Source organism: Eulemur rufifrons, chromosome 24 (assembly GCF_041146395.1).
Source record: "Eulemur rufifrons isolate Redbay chromosome 24, OSU_ERuf_1, whole genome shotgun sequence".
Classification (NCBI taxonomy): domain Eukaryota; kingdom Metazoa; phylum Chordata; class Mammalia; order Primates; family Lemuridae; genus Eulemur; species Eulemur rufifrons.
Window position 1 is genome coordinate 32,944,388 of NC_091006.1, and position 5,816 is coordinate 32,950,203.

The window sequence follows — 5,816 nt, forward strand, 5'->3', positions numbered from 1 at the left end:
CTATGCAGCATTTTTCCTCAGGAAGCCTCAGGGTCCTTCACACTGTCAGCCTCTATCAGCGGATCAGTAGGAACCCAAAGAAACCAAGCTCTGGAGTAGTGGAAATGTTCTGCATCTGTGCTGCTTCTGGCCACATGCAGCTGTTGAGTACTTGCAATGTGGCCAGTTACATGGTTACAACCAACCATATCCACTGGTTTCTGTACACTTTGTTCACCGATGTGTTCTCTATACCTAAACTAGTACTTGGCCCATAGTTAGGTGCTTTATTATTAAATGAACATTAAAGCTATTCTAGTATTATCTAAATACCAGTGTTGTCATTTTGTTCTAATATGGCAGTGACCATACAGTATTATTAGAATAATTAAGCAGTACTTCTACCCAGTAACATTGACTTAATACTTACTACTTACCAGGTAGTTGGACGTGCCACGTACAACTCATTTTAATCTTAACTGCTATTGCAATTACCAGTTTATAGAACCTAACTAAGGCTAAGTAACTGATCTAAGATGAAACATGGAAGGGTAGGGACTTCAACCAAGGCTCTTAACATTATGCTGCCCCCCCCCCCAAGTAGGGGACTAAGCCACTCATTGGAATGCTATATACAACCCAACACAATGGAACAAATATTGGTATTAAATTTAATTATAAATGAAGCTGCTACTTGGACTAGTCATGATGGATTTGAGAACCTATATGCCGGGCACTTGACTAGACCCTATGAATATGGTGGGGATCAAGATGGACTTTAGCTCTAATGGTCCAGGGCCTAAAGAACGGAGAAGCAGTTAGGCAAGTACACAGTGTACAGTTGAGTGCTATAAGCCCATTACAGGGCAATAAAGAAATTGAGGGGGAAGAAGGGCTGACGGTGGTCAGAGAAATTTAGGTTGAGAGTGGGAATGTATATGCAGTAGGGAGCATTCTAGTTAAAACATTCAGAGACCTGGGGAGGCCAGAAAGCAAGTTGCCACCATAGTTTAAAATAACCACCTCATCACCATCCCTGCATACAGACATGAAATTCTCCTCCCCTTAAGAGGCACTTTGCTTTGCTTTCTCCAAACCTTTAAACACATCTACTCTCCCCTCAATTATATACATGTAGCCCTGGCCCCTGCCCCTCAGTTTTTTCAGGTCTATATTGATCGAGTCTCTCCCTGGCCAGCCCTATCTCAAATTATAAATGGCCACCACTACCTGCATACAAATGCACTTATTTCCTTTTTCTCTCCCCCACCCCAGCATTAATGGCCAACCAACAATATTTGTTGAATACATTGCCCAAAGGACTTATGAGGCTGAACAATATAGAAAGAAATCAAGTTTAGATGTTAAGGCCAGGACAATTCTATGAATTAAACATTAAGAATGACTTTTAAAATAAACATTAAATACCTTTATTTAAAGGTTCTGGAAAATGAGTTATTTTTAACTGACAGGCTAATAAAAAGATCTCAACTGCTCTACATGCAGATTGGTTAATGGGAATAAACTTGTTCTAGCCATGTATGGCCTCTTATTACAAAGCCAATCTTGCTAGACTGTTGTTTCCTCCCACATGAAAACTTTCCCTGTGGGCTCTAATACTTTCATATTAAGTCCCTTTTTACCTCATTATGATACATATACCCAAAATACCTAATACACTGACACGCTTCCTTTTGTGCCAAATTTTGGAAACCTTCACTAGGTTCAACGCAGTTAAGTATTATTAAATACAGATTATATTCTTTTTTTTTTTTTTTTTTGAGACAGAGTGTCGCTTTGTTGCCCAGGCTAGAGTGAGTGCCGTGGCGTCAGCCTAACCTCACAGCAACCTCAAACTCCTGGGCTCAAGCAATCCTACTGCCTCAGCCTCCCGAGTAGCTGGGGGGACTACAGGCATGCGCCATCATGCCCTGCTAATTTTTTTTTTCTATATATATTTTAGTTGGCCAGATAATTTCTTTCTATTTTTAGTAGAGATGGGGTCTCGCTCTTGCTCAGGCTGGTCTCGAACTCCTGACCTCGAGCGATCCACCAGCCTCGGCCTCCCAGAGTGCTAGGATTACAGGCGTGAGTTACCACGCCCGGCCTCAGATTATATTCTTAAGAGCTCTATTGTGGTCCTTTCCTCCAACTGACTGAATCAGTTTAAATATTTTACTGTTACATCAGGACACCAAATCTCAAGAGTGACTTTCCAGAAGTCACACTGCCAAAAAGTTACACACGTGAGGCTCCTTGTTCAGTACTTATGCATGATAGAACTTGAGTTACTACCTAACACATTTCTTCATCTGTAAGATAGAAGAATAGAATCTACCAAGGTTGTGAGAATTAAATGAAAAGAACATGAAGCATCTTCTACACTGCCCTGTCACCACCAGCATCGTCCTACTGCTTTAACTCCTGTGCCAGTGCACGGACACATGGTTGACACAAGTCAGTCATGATATTTGACCTTATTAGAGGCACTTTCCTATTGTAACTGTAGAGTGATAGTTGGTATACAAGGTCTGTTCGCAAAGTATGCAGCCATGTAATATAAAAAATAGAGACATTTACTGAAGATACAAGAAACACTGTACATAGGACAATGACGCTTCAGTCCCTTTCAAAGTAGGCACCTTGAGACCTCACACAGTTCACATTCAACATTCTCAGGTGTTCTGCTTGTGGCAGGCCTTTCAGAAAGTGAATCACTTTCAACAGATTCTTGAACATCTTTGAAGTGTTTGTGCCACACTTTTATTTTTGCTGCACTCATTGCATTGCCCCCGAAGGCCTTCTGAATCATCCGAATGGTTTCCGCAGAGGAACGTTCAAGCTTAACGCAAAATTTGATGCAGACTCGTTGCTCTACTGGCTCAGTCATTCTGAATATGATGGCCGGGTGTCTAGCACCCCACCGACTAGTACACTGATGGCATCATTGTTCATGCATAGGCGTTGCAGTCCACTCTCCCTGGCTGCCAGGTTACATCGATGCGGGACAAGCGGTTCTCATTATGTTAACAACGGCTGGATATTTCCAGATAGACCTATACGTCAATTGAAATACCAGCATCAGAGCATCCCAGCTTCAATGGCTTGTGTCTGTAGTTTTCAATCTATAAAAAGGGAGAAAAGTTTTAAAACAACCTTTTAAACAAAGAAAACTTCAATGTACCACTGGTTCTATGAACTGTATAAAAAATCACAAAGGTGCTTAAATTGTAATGAAATATTGTAAGAACCGGGGTCCACAATACCATGGGACAGAATGACAGAGTCAGTGAGGCTGAAATCACCAGAAGTTTTATTCACTAGCTCGAGCTAGGGTCCGAGTCTCAGAGCGCCAGCACAGTGGCCTCTATCTCGACAAAGACCCCTAGCTTAGTCTTAGGGCGAGTTTTATACTCGCTGCTGTTACAAGACTCTGGTTTCTGGTTTACAAGCGATACTGGAAACACACGCCTTGCACAAGCTGTTCACACGCTGATCATGCCTTGCCCTTTTTATCTGATTGGTCGGTTGGGGCCCCGGGACTTTCCAGCCGTTTATCTTCAGGAAGTAACTTACGGTGGCCTCCCTGGGGCCTGGGTTTTCTCAGTTTTTCTGAAGCCTGTCATGGCTTCGCCCAAGCTAAGCATCAAGCAAGCAAGCCATAGATACAGAAGCCGAAATAGGCTGTTAGCTTCTCACAATATTTTCTAGTTCAGCTGTGACTCCAGACAGGTTCCAAAGAGGAGTTTTAAAAATCTCTTCTCTGGGTTTTATGGAGAGTTACTTTACCCTTCTGTGTTAGCCTCTTAAAGCACTGCGTCAACTTTAAAAGGGCACAGGAAAGGGCGATGGGGGATTTTTTTCTTTTTTAAACAGGGCTCGCTGCTATTTCTTGCACTGCTCTCTGGTCAATACCTCGCGGATATCAGCAGTTTCTTCAAAAATAAGTCCGAAAAACCCATCAGAAGCAGCTCTTTTGCTTGGTAAGCCCGTATATGGGAAATTCCTTTCTGCTAAGGGCGAGCCGGATTCGGGCCTCTGCACCAAACACGCGCCTGGCAACACCCCGGCCGCCATTGGCCACGTGCTCCGGGCCTGGGTCGTTTCATTTCACTCAAGGTCAGGGACATACCTGTGCTTAGTCAGAACTGAGGCCGCAGCACCTCCGCAGACGCTGGAGACAAACTCTGGAGTCAAGGTGGGCCCGAGGGGGGCTCTTGCGGCTGCAGGCGGGGTCCGGCCCGAAACCCGCTACAAAGTGGCGGCGGATCAGTGCTGGGGACGGAAAGCGCAAACGTGTTACTGCGTGGGGCGGGCCACGGGAAACTTGCAGGCGGCCGGGCGCGGCGCTTGTGCCTCGTGCGGCCCCGGGACGGGCACGGCCGCCCGCCCCCCGGGCCGCCGAGGGCTGCTCTACCCCTCCGTTCTGGCCGCCGAGAGCAGCAGAGCTCCCGGCGGGCAAAGCTCGAGGGGACGCGGGGAAAGACCAACCCCTACCCGGGCCGCGACACGCCCGGGCGCCCTCCCCGCCAGACGCGAAAGGCCAGAGACACACTCACCACCCAACCGCGCGGGACAAAGAGACCGGCGACTGCAGCGCGCACACCAACAAGGCGGCGAGGAGAGGGGCTGCACCAGGGCGGGGCGGGGCGGAGGCTCGCAGGACCGGCAGCCAATCACCGGGAACTCCCTGGGCGGGGGCGGGGCCCAGGACCGGTTGGACAGCCAATCACCAGGAAATCCCTGAGCCGGGGCGGGGCGAGGAGGGCCGCGGGGCGGGCAGCCGATATCCCGGAAATCTGGGGTCGGGGCGGGTCGGTCCCACCATTGGCAGCTGCCGGTGTCCAGGGCCCGCCTGGGTCTGGCTCTCGCTCTGGCCGGGGGACAAGCCAGCCCAGCGCTGAGCATCCTTCTCGAAACCGGATTCTTCGGGCGCCCCGCCAGTCCTCGGCACTGGTGCATCAACTCTCTCAGGCCAGCCTGCCTTCCTCTTGTGCTCTTCTGAGGAGGCCTGCGCACTTTCTCCAGGCCTGGGCCACGGCCTTGAGGTCTCATGTCCTAAAAGCATACCAGTCCAGTGTGTGTGCAGGTTCTGTGTCCGCCTACACCGAAGCTTAAGAGAAGCCTCTGAGACCATGTCTTGTTCAACAAGCTCACGCTCATGCCCCTCCTAAACCTAGAAGGTGTAGCTTCCTTTCCTCGTGCTCCCTGTTCATTTGTCTGCAGCGCTCAGTAAGTAGACCCTAATCAGCTGGGGGTGGGGTGGGGGTGCGGAGGGCCACCATAGCATCCCCACGGTAACAGACTCGAACTTAGCAAACAAATAAGTGGAATAAAATTGGAGTATCTACTAAAATAAGAACTTCCATTACTGTTTCAGGTGCTTACCATCAGTTACCAAATTTAATCCTCAAAATACCTTTTATCGTCTCCAAATTATAGATGGGGAAACAGTTATGTTGAGTAACTTGCCCAGGCTCACAGAACAGCTAGCAACCGGTGGAGCCAGGATTTGAACCCAGGCAGTCTGAAGACAGAGCCCCTCAAAAGCTATGCTACACTGGCTTTCCCAAGGCTTGGGGCGGGGGGTGTAGGGGGGGGATATGCAGGAAGGGAAACCAAAAAATAGCCTACACTTGATTGATCAAGATAGGCAGCTCTGGTGGGGCTGGGAGTCTGAAGGCAGATAGAACTGCTTTCTCAGAGCCCCATGGTAGAATGGGAAAGTGCTCGAACTATTTGAGAACTCACAAGTGTAAATGGAACTTAAGAATATAGGAGCAGAGTGGCCTGAGATGAGAGTGGCTTGGGGCCAGACCATGCAGAAGGCTCTGATG

General features: G+C 48.1%; 1 long non-coding RNA gene and 1 other non-coding gene across 2 annotated transcripts; both read right to left on the bottom strand.

Annotated features, from left to right (window-relative positions):
• Positions 1 to 1,919: 1,919 nt before the first annotated feature.
• Positions 1,920 to 4,579, bottom strand: LOC138374509 (uncharacterized). Its single transcript, XR_011231385.1, has 3 exons — positions 4,539 to 4,579; positions 4,112 to 4,254; positions 1,920 to 3,104 (listed from the first exon to the last, which is right to left on the bottom strand). It is a non-coding gene; the product is annotated as an uncharacterized lncRNA (long non-coding RNA).
• Positions 3,694 to 3,816, bottom strand: LOC138375193 (small nucleolar RNA SNORA26). Its single transcript, XR_011231447.1, has one exon. It is a non-coding gene; the product is annotated as a small nucleolar RNA SNORA26 (small nucleolar RNA).
• Positions 4,580 to 5,816: the final 1,237 nt, after the last annotated feature.